The sequence below is a fragment of the Polyodon spathula genome, chromosome 23, assembly GCF_017654505.1.
Source record: "Polyodon spathula isolate WHYD16114869_AA chromosome 23, ASM1765450v1, whole genome shotgun sequence".
Taxonomy (NCBI): Eukaryota; Metazoa; Chordata; class Actinopteri; order Acipenseriformes; family Polyodontidae; genus Polyodon; species Polyodon spathula.
In genome coordinates, this window is record NC_054556.1 from 23340798 (window position 1) to 23360507 (window position 19710).

General features: G+C 39.2%; 1 pseudogene; it reads left to right on the forward strand.

Moving 5' to 3' along the window:
• The first annotated feature begins 8309 nt into the window (after window positions 1–8309).
• LOC121298483 lies at window positions 8310–12103 on the forward strand (annotated as a pseudogene).
• Window positions 12104–19710: the final 7607 nt, after the last annotated feature.

Sequence of the window (19710 nt, forward strand, 5' to 3'; positions counted from 1 at the left end):
CCACACATTTATAGTTTATTTTGTTGATATCTGTGGACTGAACTAAAGGACTAAAAGATATATTATTAAAGTCTTGCCTTGGTAACACTTTACATGAAATGTCTCAGAATGTTTTTAATGATAATGACCCTTTAATTACATGTTATACACTGTAACCATGACATTGTAAATACATATCTGTTAACTTTTTATTGGCAGTTCTAGCGTTATTATAATGTAACCACACATGTACAGTGTAGGTAGATAATCTTCATTTAAAGTAAGTAGTGTTGCTTGGTTCTTACTGTTAGAGACTCTTCATATGTAGTAGTTCTTAGAAGTGCCATCTCTTCTACAAGTTTGTCATGGTCATTTATTATGCATTTACCATAGTTTATCATGGCGTACCATGTTTTTTACTATACCTCTCTGTGCCAATGCTTACCTATGCTTTACCATACCTTTACTATGATTTATTACATGTTGTATACTTTTAGCAAGGGATAAACAATTTATTATTGATAAAAATAATCCAATGTTTTGAGGATTATTGATAAATGATACTTGTTTGTTAATTAGATTCATTTATTTCAAACCACATAGCATTTGAAAGGCTGCATATTAACTATATAATAGGGCAGCTAAAACTACAAATACAAACTGCAGAGCCTATGGATTATTCATTCCTAGTCGATCATATATTTGAAATCTGTTCAAATTGTTTCTATAGTAGCCGGGCTCGTCTGCATTCATGGCTATAGAGCTTTTAACCTCGTCTCACAAACAGGAATCAGAGCCTGTAACGGCGGAGCATCACACAACAGGGCCTGTTGCATTAGTTTGGAAAGAAATGAATGTAGCTCAAAATGAACAATGTTTGTTAACAGTTAACAAACTAAATAAGTAGTCCTAAGGATAAAGTGCAATCACAAAATCTAATAAAAAAATATTCTAAATGGAGAATAATGCTCTTCTGTTATACAGCATGGTTCATGGTGACTAAGTACCTAATTAATTATCAGAGGGCTCTTAAATGCCAGTGCTCTATGTCTATACTGAATCTTAAGATAATGAACACCTTTTATCAATTACATTCGAATGACATAATTAATACTTTTTTTTTATTTTTGTGGAGTTTTATAATTTCCATTACACGAGAGTAGATGTTAAAACTTCATGCTGATTTGAACTCGGCTCTCGCCAAGATAAGCACCAACTAAGACGTAGCTTTACAGTAAACTAATGTGATCCATATGTGTCTCCATCCATTTGCATTTCCTTCCATATAATGATGTAGATATCCTTCTGTCTGGTGTTAATGGCTGAAGTGTAATGCTGGCTCCAGGGATCAGCTTATTTGCCTCCCTGGCGCATCAGCACACACAACGGCTGCGATGCTGGCTCCGGGGATCAACCACAGTGCGACCTTCCCAGCGCATCAGCATGACAACCGTCTGGATTGAGCTAAGTAGGGTACATCTCTGGGGTCTTCAAGTGGGCACCTTCCATCCTCAGTGTTTCGTTGACTAGCCCACGACACCTCAAGAGGGCTCGACGGTGATTCTGGCGACACAGCATCACCCCCCTCCGTCCCCCACTCAACTCAGCCCAGCTTACTTATCTGTACATCAACGTTTCTTTCTTTCTGTTGTGCTTGAGATCCCCAGTCATTATCTTTCCGTCTCAACCACAGCCAGTTGCAGCTCCTCTCTGCTGCTTCAGATAAGTTCTTCACTGTGCGACGCAACTCTTGGCCACTGAATCCAACATTTTCTATTTTTCCTCAGGAAAATACTTTTAGTATGCTGTCAGCATTAACAGTGAGTGGTTCATTTTTCTTTACATGACACAGCATACAATAAGCATTGAGGAATGGTCAAGTAATAGTCCCATTGTAGAGGCTGTCACATCACTGTCTTGGCCCCCCATGTGGTGCTACACCCGAGCAAAAGTAATGTTGAAGATTATCCAGCCCCTGTATTATTAAAGACAGGGGTGGACTTCTCCAAAAGGACCTGAGTTCTTCAGACTCATTTGTTGCCTTCCATGGTCCTTCTTGCCTGTTCTCTGACCAAAGTTGTGGACTGCACCTTAATTGAGATGGCCCCTGCCAGAATGGGAAACAGATTGCTGGAAAGCGCTGTTTGAAAATTCCTACAAATCTACAAGGCTTACATGTATGTTCATAAACTGATCTATCTCCCAGTGGTGTAGTACTGAAATCTAAAGGTACTGAAACTAAAATATTGATGTTCTTAAACAATAATTATTATACAAATTCACATTTTATTTGTATACTGAACTTCTGGTAACACATATAATAGGTAATGCATTATCTAATTTCTAGAGTTAGTTTATTTCCACAAAGTGTCGTTGCTTTACTTGTCAGTGGCAGAATTATGTTGTCTCAGCTGCCTGATAGAAAACAATACTGGAGCAGTGTTCCAGCTTGAATACACCACTGCTCTTTCCTCAGAATGCTCCTGAGAAACACTCCCATGAAAATAAATTAAAATTAAAATAGCATAGACACAAAGCCTGTTAAACACAGTGGAAGTCCAGACGCTGACCCCTGGGCCATTCAGAGGCTTACAGAAATAATGAAAAAGATTTTTGATTGTGACCTCTTAGTGCTGATCAATCTATGTGTATATGCTCCTGGAATCGCTCACCTTCCTGGCCTTTTGTTAGTGGATGATTCTTTAGTATGAATATAACTGTGAAGCACATTGAAATTAATTCAGAGATTCATCTCTGTTTTATATATATATATATATATATATATATATATATATATATATATATATATATATATATATATATATATATATATATATATACTAGAATTGTTCCTTGTTTTCCCTGTCCTCAAAACACTTGACTGCAGTGAGGAGGAGAGTTCCACTGTTCCTTATATTGTCCGTGGTGACTTTTACCGGAAATAAAGATGTATGAACATAGGTGACACTTTCAGTTAAAGGGAACAAGTCACATACCATTTTTATAGCTACTAATTGGTTGAAAACTATACATCAGTGAAAGCATCTGCATACTGTACTTACTAAAGTCTGACATTGCATTAATTAAAACATGCTTTAAAAGCAGGCACTGGTCTTCCTAAGCCAGCTGTGGGAATCTACAGGGCAAGGCAAATTTACAGGCTGGGGCTGTAACATAGGTATCTTGCCAGCCAAGACTGTTCAAAATAGCTGGGCTAGTTTGGATGAGTATGTACACATCCGAGACATTGCCTGATGTGCACTGCCTTCTTTGCACAACTGTAATCTCTGGTAGTATTTAACCATAGTAGCCTGCTAATCGTACAAGATCGTTATTGTGCACAGCTTGACTTTACTACTCATGTGTTATGTGTGTCATGTGGGGGCACTATAACAGCAAAGAGAGAGAGAGAGAGAGAGAGAGAGAGAGAGAGAGAGAGAGAGAGAGAGAGAGAGAGAGCCTTGTGTCTCTCTCACTGTCGGATTCTCCCTCTTTCAGCTCTAGTTCATACATCTCTCCCTGCTCCTCTCCCATCCCACCTGGATCTGGGAGCTTTAACATAAAAGGAAAGTGACCAGTTAACTTTTGGGCAAACAAAATAAATGACTCTGCAACTTTTAGGAAAAAGAAAGCACATTCTGGACCATATCTATCACCCATGAGTTTGTATAAGGATTGGCATCTCTTCCCAATAAGGTAGGGACAAATGGTTTTTAAAATGTTGTTTTACTTTTATGAAATTCTATTGACATTATGTGATGCAACTTTAGGGCACCTTTTGTTTAACCCAGGCCCTCTAGAGTTAATGCATTTAGCCTTTATATTTAGTTTGTTTAGTCATTCTGAACTCAAATTAGTTTCCATAATTGTGTTCTTAAATACTATGTACTTTAACATATTATTTTTAAATGCTAGCTTAATTGTAAACTGTTTTGAAAATGCACAGCTGTATATATTTGCAAAGGCAGTTAAAAAGGCATTGAGGTGATTTTAATTTTAATAAAGTAATAAAATACTGGCTATCCCTGTTCCATGTTTAACCACTCTGACAGTGCAAATGGAATTGTATGTACAGTACTGTATGTCAAAACCACATGAGTTAAATCAATTTCAATTGAGAGGCGTTAGGAACTGAATTCACAGTTCTTACAGGGATCAGAAAATCATTAAAAACAGCTTGTCACAGAATTGTTACAGAGAAAAAAAAAGTTGAAGTATGGATGGGAGAAAAATACAAATTACCCTGTCCTTTCCCTTCCCTGACTCAAGTAAGCGGGCAGATTAAGACCATTCAAAATGATACATTAAACCGATATATAAATGTACCTGTCCACTCCTCTAAACGTCTCTTTGCAATTCCTAAAACAAGCAGAAAACAACAAAAGAGAGGTTTACTTCAGCCAACAGTCAATCCAACAAGCAAACCCCTAACAATATGGACATCCTTTAACTGAGAGGGTACAACAATAAATAAAACAAAGTGAACTCGGTTTGGAGAAGAAGCTTCATAGAAACAGCTTACAAATTGTGGCAGAGAAAAAACAAGAGTGAAGGAGTGAATGGCCAACCACCCCCAAATCAGAAGGGGATTTATCACTGCCAGCGGCTGCCCATCTTTAGAATCACTGTAAATACCACGAAGGGGAAATATCTCCCTCATAAACGTGGCTATTCCAGGCACCTTGCGGATTACTCAGCAGGGCATATGCTGTGGTGTATGTTTTCTTGTTTCTCTGAAAGCTTGTGAGGTTTATAACTTCTGAATGCATATATGTCTTCATAATGCTGGGGGAAGGAAACGCACAGATATATACAACAAACTGTTCTCCTGAAAAACTAACCAATGATTATGAATAGGTAAACAAAAATTAATTTTACATTAATTTATTGGCAGCAACAAAGTTACCAAAATACCTACATGAACCACTGGAGCTGAACTGGTACCAAGGCAAAGCATTTGTCAAACAAATACAAGAGGACTAAAACCCATCCATCAACTAAACACATTTCAGTGCGGACCTAACCAAGACAAAGGGTTGCTGTCACTTTCTTAATAAATTGGATTTCCCATCAGATAGTAATAATATCTACTGGCCTATACAAATGATTCACTAGTTATACAAACAGGTTATTATCATCAGTATGCCTTCAGCTGAGCCAGATTTTACAACATCATGTGTTTTTTTTTTTTTTTCTTAAACCCTTTTTGTCCACTATACAGTACTTAGAGTTAAGCCTTCTGAGTTAAGCTACATGTACACTTATTAAGTTGTATTTATGTTGCATGTGAGACTATTGTACTTGTACTAGCTTCCCAGGGAAATCTCTGTAAAATGATTTCCATTACATGAGAGTAGATGTTGAACTTCATGCTGATTTGAATTCAGTTCTTGCCAAGTTAAGCACCAACTAAGACGTAGCTTTATAGTAAACTAATGTGATCCATCTGCATCTCCATCCATTTGTGTTGTTTTCCATCTGATGATGTAGATATTCTTCTGTCTGGTGTTGATTGCTGAAGTGTAATGCTGGCTCCAGGGATCAGCTCATTTTGCCTCCCCAGTGCATCAGCACACACAACGGCTGCAATGCTGGCTCCGGGGATCAACCCAGTGTGGTCTCCTTAGCGCATCAGCATGACAACTGTCTGGATTGAGCTAAGTAGGGTACATATCTGGTGTCTTCAAGTGGACACCTTCCATCCTTGGTGTTTCCTTGACTAGCACACAATACTTCAAGAGGGCTCAACAGTGATTCTGGCATCCTAGCATCACCCCTCTCCACCCCCCACTCAGCTCAGCCCAGCATACTTACCTGTACATCAGCATTGTTTTCTTTCTATTGTGCTTGAGATCCCCATCCAGAATATTTCCGTCTCAACCAGAGCCAGGTGCTGCTCCTTTCTGCTGCTGCAGATAAGTTCTTCACTGTGCGACGCAACTCTTGGCCACCAGACCCGACGTCTCTGAGAAACCAGGTTGTAGAGTGTGCCACAAATCCTTGACAACCCACCTCCAATGGGTAAACTTGGACTTTCCATTCTCGTTGTTCCACTTCAGCAGCTACTGAAGTTTCTTCCTCTCATAAGCCTCATCCACAGCATCTTCCCATGGCACTGTTAACTCTACCAGATGAACCAGGCGTGCTGATCCAGACCACAAGACAATGTCTGGTCGAAGGTTAGTGGTGGCAATCTCAGGTGGAAAAATAAGCCGTTGACCAACATCTGCCAGCATCTTCCAGTTTCTAGCAGCTTCCAGTTGTCCTGTAATACCTCAGTGAGTAATATCCCAGTTCACCTGAAAATGACTCTGCAGTCCATTAAGATGAAAGCAGTCTATATCACAAGAACTTACTGGAGAAATAGAAACTGTAGAACACATTGACCAAGAACAGTCGATTGGGGGTTGACACAATAACAATATTCAGTTCAGCAGATACATCAAGGACATGGCAGCAGGGTTAAAAAAAAAAAGCATGAGAGCTATAATTCAAACTACTGGACACCACCAAAGGAAAAACAAACTTTCATTTTCATACTGCAGGGCACTCGTATTTCCAATGGGAAGCCGAGAGGGTCACATACCAAGAGACCTGCTTACTTTAAAGATTATCTTGATCCCGGGTATAGAATTAAAATCCCACAAAGTGCATATTGACTGTTTTGCCTCGCTTTCTCTCCAGTTCTGTTGTAAAATGGCTCTCTGTTTCTACCTTTTCTTTCCTTGATCTGCTGAAACTGGTTTTAAATAATAATAGCTGTGTGACAAAGATGTGAAGGTATACATGACAAACCATGAATTGCTTAATGGGGATTAAGGCTATATTGTGTTAAGGGATTTAATTGACTAGGGGTTCTGCGCTCTGAGATTTCAACAGGGTTTATGTGATAACAGGAGCTGAAATTAAATAAGAACTCACATTGGAAGATGATTTATGATAGTCTCCTAAGAGAGGATCAGAGTCACTTATAGGTAGAGGATTTATTGACGTGGGGCTTGGAAAAATATGGATTTTCTGGGTAGCTTGTGGACAGGGACATAGCGGGTCAGCAGGTTGAGGAGGTACTTGGGACCTGTGTGATGAAGGGCATTGTAGGTGAGCAGGAGAGTTTTGAAAATAATCCAAGGCAAGACGGTAGAGGGGGGAGGGGTTAAGGATCCTGGCAGCAACATTCTGGACTAGTTGCAGTTGGTTTATGGTGTGTGCTTCTCTTCATCTGACATTATTGCAGAACTGCGTTCAGTGCAGAAAGACAGAGGCACTCAAAGCAAATGTCGCCCTGTTGCTGGTAGGATGCTTGTGTGTGTGGTGATGCATAGCACCTCTAATGAGATCTTTAAACATTTCATCTCACTTGATTGGAAAGTCAGATTGATTAAATTTTCTTCTTACAGGAGTAGCTAGCAGGGTGATAGATTCCCTATTTGTAATTTGTATTTCCACAATTACAAAACTGCAATCATGGGAGGATCCAGGACAGTTAATATACTGTGGAACCAATATTTATATGGGACCAATACTAAAACCATAAAGCCTATCTAATATATTTTGACCAGTTTTGGTGTGCAGTTTAAAAGGCTGCCTGAGTCCTTGTGAATGGCTAGAGGCTTAATTAAATGAACTTGTTTAATGTAAAAAATGCGGTGTCGAAAATTGCTATTTAAAATTAAAACAATTTTAAAATTGCTACTTGCAATAAACTGATTGAAAAGGGAGCAATATTTACTTGGCTCATGTATCATACTTTTCCATATTTGCTCTGTATTGCATATTATTTAAAAACTAATAGCTGGTCTCTCTCTCTCTCTCTCTCTCTCTCTCTCTCTCTCTCTCTCTCTCTCTCTATATATATATATATATATATATATATATATATATACTGTATGTATATATATATATATACTATATATATATATATATATATATATATATATATATATATACACACAGTATATATATATATATATATATATATATATATATATATATATATATATATATATATATATATATATATTACATTTTTCTTAATTCATGCAAAACTATATGTATATAAACAAAGAATAATCCAGTTTAATATCAGCAAGGAGATTATGTTTATTAAAAATAAAATTAAAAAAACAACATTTTGCAGAATATGTGTTGAAACTGTTGTTATTTACTGCACCATGCCGTGAACCGTAAGTCAAATTTCCATATTGGCCAAGGCACTATATAAGTACCACGGCAGGCCAGTACTTTACATTGCATACAAGTGCTAGATCATATTGAAAACATTATTTGAAACTATTAAACACACAGCCTGTGCTGACTGACAGTCTCTCTCTCTCTCTCTGCAGATGAGAAATGCCTCAGAAACAGCCCTGTTTGTTTCCACCATCTCCAGGGAGAACGATTTGATCATGGGGATGATCTATTTGGTGTTCGGTAAGCAACACCCCCTCACCAGATGACAACTGAATTTCAACACTTGAGTTACAGCTGACATTACAGAAGCGATAACCCAGGCTTTCAATTCTGATTTCTTATTAGTATAGGGTCCTATTGAGGAGAACATCTTAAACTTACAGAGTTGTAACTGAGTTTTAAAAGAAAACTGGAAATTAAGCTTCAGTTCTCGGTGTTTGTGTCCTCGTAAATATTTTTTAAATAAATAAATAAATACATTCTGTGAAAGAACAACCTATCAGCTGTAAACCAAGGTGAGAATGATCTTATGCTGAAGGGAAGAAACAAATGCATCGTCTTGTGAAATACTGGCCCTTAATGACATGGATATACTTTGCTCTCTCATTCCCCCTGCAGGTGTTCTCTCTCTTCTCGGAAACGGTGTCCTGCTCTTTGTGGCATATCGCAAGAAGTCCTCCCTGAAGCCAGCAGAGTTCTTCATCGTCAACCTGTCTCTAAGTGACCTTGGAATGACCTTGACACTCTTCCCACTGGCTATCCCTTCCGCCTTCTCACACAGGTAGCGGGGTTAAAACAGTGACCATGTCTGCTAGGGGTATTGGTGTCCTTTGCATCTCTGTTTCACCTGTTTGTCTACTTGACTTTCTACATTTTTCTCTTACAATTCTAAGCAACTGTTTTTGGAGTTGCTGATAAGAGGAAGGACCGAGCTGCATCCTGCTCCCAGTATTCTTTTAGTTGCAGTATTTAGACAGTTGAATGTTATTCCCAGCAGTCCCCGTACCAAGGCACTGACTGGCGTTCGTTCTGCCTGCAGGTGGCTGTTTGATGATGTCACTTGCCAATACTACGCTTTCTGTGGTGTTCTCTTTGGACTGTGTAGCCTTACCAACCTCACTGTGCTTTCCTCTGTGTGCTGCCTCAAAGTGTGCTACCCATCCTATGGTAGGTACCGGTACAATCAACCCAGACGTGACACTTGCTGGAGCACCCAGCACCCACACTTAGATCCTACATTCAGTGTCTACACAGTTTCTGACTTTGAGAGTTCCTTTCTGCCCTCACTCTGTAGCTCAGTCAAATAACCTCTCATCTACTGTACCTAATGGCCAGATTTAGAAACAAATCTCAAAGGGTACCACTGGTTATTACAAATGTTCGTCTACCATGAAGTGTTATCTGCTCTTCATTTGCACCATAATAAGGGTGAATCATAGATAGTTTTAGAATCAAAGGAAATGTCTCCCTTTTTAATCTTCCATGATTTGCAATCATGATTTGCAGGAGGCATATATTTCAATACAGTATTTGTCTTTGTGAATGTGAGTTGAAGTAGGACAGTTTATGAATGTAAAGATCTTCCATATCAAAGCAGAACTAGAAAAGAAAAAATAAAATAAACACAAGCACTATTTAATGTCATATGATAGCCACCACACAACGATTTTGAACTTGTTTCATAGATTGTGCAATTATTTGCAACCTCTATTGTACAATAAACATTGCCCTGCTATGAAATTAATGCAATCATTAGAAAAACTGGGCCTTAATTGGGCTCATGCTTTGCATTCCATGTGTTCATGAAATGTAGAGTTCATTCTGGTGAGCTCTAAGACGTTGAATTCATCGAAAAGGAACTCATTAGTATGTTCCTGATAGGGGAAATTGCACTACTTCAAAAAAAGAATTTTAATGTATCCTAAAGGGGAAAAAAAGAAATTAGAATTTTAATAGGGCTGCATCATTACCCAGAAGTGATCAGTTATTCTGATTCAATGTAGTGCACCTTGGACTGCACAAAAGAAATCATTCACATTGAACCACACAAAAAACACACAAGACTATATTCCAAGAGAGAGAGAGAGAGAGAGAGAGAGAGAGAGAGAGAGAGAGAGAGAGAGAGAGAGAGAGAGAGCAAGCTTGAGCTTTTTGTAATAGTCTCACTGCTTTGGCAATTGTGTTCTTGAGCAGGTTTAATTTCAATGACCTCCCATGACACTGTTTTGGACTGTTAGCTGTATTGTTAGCTGCTACCTTGCAAGAGTTAAATATATATTGCTTTGCCTGATAGCCTTACTGGATGTTTCACTGCCAGTTTATGTTTCACTGCCCCCCACCCCCCCATATGTAAAAGGTTAATGTCTTTCAATACAATGCAGCATTAGTACCGCAGTATGGGTAACTTATCCACCATGATTCACTTTATTTGTCCCAGATGTTCCAGAATGTATTCAACTTCTCTGTTCTTTTTTTTCCTGTGTTCCCTCACTCCCAGGTAACAAGTTCTCATCAGCCCATGCCTGCCTCCTGGTGGCAGGTGTGTGGTGTTACGCTTCAATCTTTGCAGGAGCTCCCTTGGCAAAGTGGGGTCATTACGGGCCAGAGCGTTATGGCACAGCCTGCTGCATCGACTGGTAGGCGTCCAACAGTGATCTGTCTGCCATGACCTATATTGTGTCTCTCTTCGCCTTCTGCTACGTTGTGCCCTGCACCATCATCTTCACCTCCTACACCTTCATCCTGCTGACCATGCGGGGTTCACGACAGGCTGTCCAGCAGCACATCTCCCTACAGACCAAGACCAGCAGTGTCCACAAGCTCATCATCAAGGTAAGGAGGCTGAGGTAACAGCTTTACCTGAAACAGAACATTAGAAGCGTTTTCCAGTTCTGAATCTGAACCTACAGTGTACCATGATAAACAAACAAATGATCAGGATTGAATGATATCCCCCTCCTTCTCTTTCAGCTCTCAATTGCAGTATGTATGGGTTTCCTGATAGCCTGGAGCCCGTATGCGGTGGTGGCAATGTGGGCGGCTTTCGGGGACGCCACGCGGGTTCCGCCTATGGCGTTTGCCATCGCTGCCATCTTGGCCAAGTCCTCAACCCTCTACAACCCTATGGTCTACCTTCTCTTCAAACCCAACTTCCGCAAGTTCCTGTGCCGCGATGCTGCTCACTGCCGACGTCGTCTATGTGCCCAGCTATGCTGCTGCGAGCGGCCGGTAGTGCAGAAGGAGACTCTGAGGAACAAGGAATTCAGCAACTCCACGCGGCTCTCTAACGGGTTGCCTGAGAGCCATATCACCTGCTGGCACTGGCTGGACACTAGACTGAAAGCAGCACCTTCACTGCACAGGACTACCCGTGTTCTCACTACAGCCACACACTCTGAGGTGCCGGTCGCCCAGCTCACCTACGAATTCCACAAGGAAATCCTTTAGGAGTCTATAGAGATGATAACCTAACCGATGGATTACAAAGGTGGTTAAGAGCTAACCAGGTGGGCTGGCCAGGCAGTTAGAGCTGTGGACCATGTCTCAGTTTATTTTTATTTTTTGTGATTTTCATGAAACTGAAAATTAAACATCATTAATTTTAATGATGAAGGACAGACAGAAAAACTGTTGTATCATGCTGTAAATTTGATATTAAATGGGTGTTCTCTAAAAGGAATATCAAACCAGTAAAATATGTTGCCATTGATCTGGTAACTGTCCTGAAAAATCTATACAGAGTGGTCCTGTATTCTATACTGGTACACAATTGATAGTCCTACAATCTCATCAGATTGCCAATGCTAAGCAGGGACAATTGTAAAAGATCAATGTATCCCTTGCCCAGTAATTTGGAGTTGCATCCCAGCTTGTGGGGCACTCAATCAACAAGGCAGCAGAGAGAACATTCTGCATGGATGAGTGGAGGCGCAGAGATAAGAGGCATTTTTAAATTACTTTTGCATTTCCGTCAGGAGTTCTAATTAGCATGCACTGCATGAAGCTCCAGGCAGATTATTGTAAAAGTGATTCTTTTCTCCTACAACCACATCGTGGTACTGAAAGGAAAGCATATGTAATCTTTAAAGAATTCTCAACTGTCCCTGATTTTGAGGGACCGGAACTCTGTTTCTTGTTCTTGCTGGTATAGAGTATTAATGTAACCAGTGTGAGACTTCGTCACCACAAGAAGAAAGGAAAAGGCTTGTGTTGCTTAAAGAACTGTACCTCTTTCCTAGATGGTAGAATATATTTAAAACGTTTAAAAAATGAAGCAGAAATGAAATGCACATCTTCGGCGCATTAAAATACCCTACACAGGGAATTACAGAGTGTAATCTCTAGTAATTCCTGATGAGCTGTCCAGTTGGAAATGCATGGTAGTAAGCAGATTTCTGAAGTTCTTAGGAATTCACAGGAGAGGGTGCAGGCTGTTGTCTGTGCCACAGAGCAATCCAGTTGACTGACTTCTATCTTATTCATTTTAGCCAAATAAATATTAACATTTGAGCAAGGATTGCTTACTAGTTTTGATTCAGTAATCCTTGGCTTGTTTGTTCTAACTATCTACAAGACCGCCCCGACTGAAGTGAAAGACTTTTGAGGAATTGTCCCAGAATTCATATCGCAGCCAATCATTCCAAAGGCATTCAAACTGAAGACTCAAGTGCAGTGAAAGCATTTCATAATATTTGCATATCGGGACTGTATAGCAGCTGCCCAATTTGCAGTCATGCCATTTAGTTGCTGTTACACACTGTTGGCCACGTACCGCTGGGAAAGTAAAATAGACATCGCCCACTGAAGATGAACCGATCTAGCGATCCAGCCTAGCAGCATGCATCTACACTCCTGCCTGCAACGATGTCAAAAGAACTAAGCAGTAAAGCTTCAATTACATACAGTTAGCAAGATATTGGTTAGAAAGCGGTGGTGTTTATATGAGGGATAAAGTTAATAAGTGGTGAATGGGTGAGTGTCACTAGGAAGAAGAAACTTTGAATTATTAGAACACAGATTCACTTTGAGATGTTAATCCCCTTTAACCCTTTGTGGTCCGGTCTGACCAGGTCCGAGATTACAATTTTCCCTTTCCAGTCCGATGTCGAACCCTGTCCGACATCATCAAAAAGACGTCAAGCACAGGTCGCTAGTCGTTTTTTCTCCGGAAAATGCTGAGAAAACCCCTTTCAATGGCCGAGTGAGACCGATAGGAGTCGAGATAATGAAAAAAAAGGGGGCATATGACAAGCACTGAATAAATGGACTGCTAAGGGTTAAGGCTTCATTCAGAATGCCACTGCCAATTTCCATGAATCTTCCACTTCTCCTTAGCAACTAACTGACTTTCAAATAAGACAACAGGCAATTGACTCCTGTCTATTTGGTCACTGTGGTTCCTTTGACAAAGCCACAGTTTATATTTCAACTGGAAAAGGAATCAATAAAAAGATCAAAGCATGGCATGATTGAAATGCTGGAGTCCATCCAAACAATGAACGCAAACCTGCACATATTTATTTCATTGTTTTATTTGTGTTGTTTATAATCATCCCTAAAAAATGTCTGTACAGGCAGTCTCTGAGAGTGTGTTTAATACCAGATTCACTATGTGGGATTGAAATTCACTGGGAAGAACAGCAGTGCACGTCACGTCTTAAAGGTCATATATCAAATAAGGTTATAGGATGAAACACCTGTGTATGTGGGTAATACTGAGACCGGTAGAAGTGAATGGACCGTGGATGGAAAGCTGAGGTCTGTTTAAGTGTTGCAAGTTCCGATATAACCTATACACTGATGCTTGTGATCCTATAACTCTATTATATAGTGCTTTATTATACAAGTTAAAAAATGTAGCTTTTGTTTTCTAATCATTACCAACTCTAATTTAGTCCATTGGCATTTTCATTGCAAAGAGGTAAAAGGATGAGGAAGAGAATACTGTTAGGTGGCTGAGGGTAAGTGCCAATTGTGATATCACAATTCTGCTGCTGTAATTTGTTAAGAGTCCAGCAGGTGGCATTAATGAATATACAGAGAATATACTAAAACAAAAAATTATAACATTATACACGTGGCTTTTTGACTCCAGATTTGAAGTGACTGATTGGAAATTCAAAAGCAGACGGTACTAGCCACAAGTAGCAAATTATGTGTACTAATAAAAAGTATCTGGCCACAGCCTTAATTGAATTGTCATTCTTATTATTACATCTGTCCTTGGGTTTGAAGACACTGGCCTGCCTCCTGCCAGAGTCAAGTTGGGCTCAAACTTTTCCAGTTAGAAAGCTTTCAGCAGGGTCCGAAACACAATGGACTCTCTTCAGTCTAATTGTATCCTGAGGACAGTACAGTGAAGTTAGCTCCAATCAAAGGGAACTCTGAGACTAACAGGAACATAGAGGAGGCTGCTAATGCACTTTCATTGATTAAGCTGAACAGTGGGAGGAATGTAAAGCCTGTGAAAAGTGAGGGACTGAAGCCCTGCTTGTTTGTCTGAGGATACTGCACAGCGGTTACCTAATTAACAGTCATTTCAAAGTGGGGATACCCACCAGCAATTGATTTTTATTTTTTGCATATTATTATTGTTATCCACTGGGAGATGTATAGCTTAGGCTGCTAGACTCTGAAGATGAGCTGACCTTGTGAACCAGGGTGGCAGCATGCACTGTATAGTATCTGCCCTCCTGCCTAGACAAGTAAAGCTTCAGTTATACAAATGAGAAAGATACCAGCTAGAAAGCGGTGGTAATTATGTGAGGGATAAAGAACGATAGGTGGTGAATCGTTGAGTGCCATTGGGAAGAGGAAACTCTGGATTATTAGAACACAGATGCATCCCTTTGATGTTTGTTTCACATGAAACATTTCTAAGGAATCTGCTTTTTATTCCCAGTCACACTAATATTCTGCCTCTTCTTAGCAATTATGCTGGAGTTAACAATGATAGTATTAACATCCAAACATCCGAACAAGCAAATATCTACTGTGGAGCCGATGGCTGTGGTTGCTGTGACAAATCCAGTTTTTAACAATTATACAGTGAAATGACATCATCATAGAGAGTGTGGAACTTGAAAATAAAAGCTAAAAATAAACACATTAATATGAGGAGCTGGGGAACAATTCGTCTGTTGAAAAAGTTCAAAGACATCCAAACAATGTAATAGAGTGATACTGAGAAGGTACCGTGGTACAGAGACCACCAGACCACAATGATACACTTCTCTGCCCGACTACAGCATCGGAGAGCTAAGAATAGTGAGTTAGTACTTATATTTAATGGTCGAGAAAGGTGAGGTTCATTCATGTTATCTTTACTAGTTCTCTGATCAGCGTCTGTGTCATGGTGTAAGCCTGATTACAAGAGGAACACCGTGCATGTTGGATACCCCAAGGGCCCTTATATAGGTCAACTGGTGACTGTTTCACCAATAGCAAGCAGGTGAACAGGGCATGCCCTGCATCTTATATTTTCTAAAATAATGAAACATACCACAAAGGATGCTGCAGTTGAGCAAACTTGCCAGCAATGTACTGATCCAGTAATGAATGTGAATTATATTATTATTAGAGTTCTTAGTGGTATAAGAGTTTGGAGTGCTGGTTTAAGAGATTCTTACAGCTAATCAAGAAAAGCTTCATTATTTGTAAAATGCATGATGAGTAGTGGACTGCCTCCTGCAGCAAAATACATTGATCCATAACTTCAAACCCGCATTAAATCTTCCTAAGTGGACAAAGTTTGGGCTCCTGCCTTGATCCATACATTGTTTATTTATTCTAGTTAAAACCTGTGATGGCTCTGAACTCTTTCTATTTTTCATATGTTCATCTAGGTTTACTCACTGTTTGGATTTGAACCCTTACAAAGAGTTTGAAGTGTGGCAAAAAAATGCAATTGCTACTTCCATCCGGTGAGCTTTATCACAAAGCAAACACCAAAAGACCACTTAATACTCTCAGCTCATTTATAGACCTGTATTCCACCAGCTCTCCCTTATCTGCAAGGTGATATCTTATCTGTAAGGTAATATTGTGCAATGTGATATTTTGTAACAACTGTAAGTCACCCTGGATAAGGGCATCTGCTAAGAAATAAATAAATAAATAAATAAATAAATAATAAAATTACCATAGTAAAAGCATGGCAGATTGTAATACAGCACAGTGAAAGCATGGTAATGACCAGGTAAGCATTGTGAAGAATTGAGAGGTATGGTAAAGCATAAAAAAAACCTGGCAAACCAGGTAAACTATAGTAAATGCATAGTAATAGCATGTGAAAAACATGAACTGCAAAAATACCATGGAAATCTTTTATAAGGGCTGAACTGTAAATCTTTATAGACATTATACTTTAAAAAAATGACAGAATCTAGGAAATGAAGCAAATAAACAAGCATCAAAATTGTACATTAGGACTGGTGTTCCTGCACACCTTCATATGCATGTTGGGACCCTTTCATGTCCCCTTATCTGTCTCTGTCAAACAACATGATGAACAAGATAGATTTTCGCATATTTTCTCCAATACTTTAATCCAATACTCTTATCCATCGTTTAGACTCCACATGTGTATGCCCAGGTTTCAACTCATTCCTCTAAAAAGTACTTGCAGGACTTACAATTGAAGCTGCCTTTGCAAGAAATCTTGCCTCGATATAGCAATCTGGAACTGAATGGGTTAAAGAGCACAAAACCGGCTGTCCGGTGGTCACCAGGGATTCCAGTCAGGGCCTTGATTATTCACGCTGAATGTGCTTTCTGCCAGCAGGCCTCTCTGAACCTCTTCCACCTCACAGAGCGCACGTACCTGTTGTGAAGTGCAGCCAGTTTGCATCTCGCCTTGTGGAGCTAATCCAGAGAGAAAACTTGCAAATGTTTTTCGGTCATGCTTGTTTATCGTTCTTCTTCATTCGACCTTTGTTGACTTGTTTCAGAATATCCGGAATATTCACAGAACAGAATTTCATAATAAAACAAATTACTTGAATAGATCTGCCAGTTACCCAGCATGCAAGACTGCACTTTTCTATGATCTAAGGGGTTTGCTACAAACCAACATACACATCAATGTCTCGCTGCTTCAGTAACAAACAGGGTGCCACCACTGTCTTGAGAATTCTAAGGAGTTAACCTAGTTAACCAAAGGGCCTCAGTTCTTATCTTTCGTTACTATGGATACTAGGTATGCCCTTAAATCACTTTCATTAGAATCTAGAGGTATTTGTGCAAACAAAAAGATTTTTAACCTTTTAACTATTCTTATGGTCCTAGAACACACATTTTGATGCACTGTTAATGTAATATTGATTGAAATTCATGACTGTATGGTAATGAATCTTACCTACTTTTTCTTATAAAAAGTTCAATAATCACTGACAGTTTCCACTCAAGCTAGCCAGTCAGCCTAGATAAATTGAAGATTACGGCTGGATCCATATCCTATATTGAGAAGGGTGTAACCATTCTACACAATACAAGATACGTAGCTAGAGCTAATGTTTTCGAGTTTCCTGTAGATCTAGTCTCTTCTCAATAAGCTATGATGAAAAAGGCAGAAGATAACAAGAACGAGTGCTGGCAGGTGGCATTATTAATTTCTACTCTTATACCGGTAATTCAAACTCTAAGAAAAAGAAAAAACTGCCTGTTAGCATTGTCCTATAGCAATGCTTCTGTGTTGACAGAATATTTCCTTTCCCACTGGTTTGCTTACAGATTAACAGTATTAACCCTTCTGAGCATTGAGATGTCACTGCTGGATTACTATCCTCCCATACTGTGTGTTAGCACAGCTTGACTCAAGTTGACGTGGGTTTTCCTTACACCTCAGAATCTATGTCTTACATTGTTTTTGCGACAGGCCTCTGTTGTGCAAATGGAAAAACTTGATCAAACTTGATAAAACTTTCCATCTGCTAAAAGATGTTCCTTTCTCTGAAACCTGGCTGCCTGAGCAAATGATTCATGTACTGTAGGTTATGGGAACCTAGTTTATCACAGTACTGACACCGGCATGGCTGAGTCTACGTCCTGAAACATGGCAAGACACTCGTCCATAATTAATGCATCAATTATCAGCTGTTCCTTTTCTTCAGTAGCGATCCAGGTTAATATAGCACCTTTTTAAGTCCTTTAAAGTAGAGTTAGGCTTTCTTCCAAGTATATTGAATTGTTGGGGTGTTTCAGCTGGATGTTACTTGAGAGCTGGTATTTTCAAGTTCTTTGCTCCCCTTTCTCCTTCTAAACCAGCTATCTCAGCAAAATAAACAGTGTTTCTCATCAGTCAGCATTGCTAAGGTGAAGAAGTTAAGCTTGCATAATAGCTGAAATTCCCAAATATGTACAATGGCTCTTTGCCCATTTTTATGTTTGTTGTATGACTTTTTTTTTTTTTTTTTTTTTAATGATTCCTAAATACTTCATTCACATTTCTGTTTGTCTATATTTTATTGGTACTGAAATCTTATATGAAGTGTTTTTTTTTTTTTGTGCAATTTCTAGGATACTGCTATGTATAGAATTGAATGTGTAGTAAGGCTGCCTTTATTCCCTTTAGCCTCTGGGACAACACTGAATGTGGTCAAGTCACTTAATGACTTTAGTTCTTTTCTCTGCATTCAGAAATCAGGATAGAGAAAGTTTTTCTTTTCTCATGATTTCTCTTCAAGCCAGGTCTGTGACAGTGAACCTGTGACAACACAGTTCCCATCCAGATTTTTGCAGTGTACAGAATCTGTAATAGCAGTGCGTCACACAGACAAGGTGCCGCTCATTTACACCTCTGCACAGTTAATGTCAAAGACAGACCCGCCCCCCCCATGTCTAATACAACACAGTACAGTAGATAGCTCTGTGATTGTTTCCTGGGATGTTTGCCAAAGATCCACAAGCCTTATATATGGATTGACCATTACATCCACAAGCCTTGTATATGGATAAGACATTATTAAAAGTTATGTTTTGGTTGTCTTTAAAAACTTAATTAAAAGTTTTCCTTTTCCTGTTCCTTACGCTACACTCCCCTCTGGTGGTGACTCCTGGCACAGTAGTTTTAAATGTTGTTTTAAGTTAATTCTTCACCCCATCAAACAGAACAGAATTAAGAATGGATCTGAAACCTGATTAAAATGAGGTTTTAACAATGGGGTTTTAAGAAAGGTTCAGAATACAGAGGGCTATTGGTAAACAGTGGCTTTATTGAAGGCAATATGTCTGAAACAGGTTCCTCACACAGTGCCCTAAAATGGCACTCGACATGCTCAAGGAGGCTCTCTGCTGGGGAAGACAGAGAACTGTACGAACACATAATAAACAAGTCGATTTTTATTCATTTTGGCTAATTAAAAGAATGCCTTAGAAAACCAAAGTCATACAGTAAACAAAAGTAACTCAATTGCACTTATCATTTTGTTTGACTTCAACTTCATTTATACCCAGTATAAAAAAAAATATTAAAACAAAAAAAAAAAACCTGAAATGTCTACAAATGCAAAAGCAGCTCAGAAGATGCGATTTTGACCTCAGTGT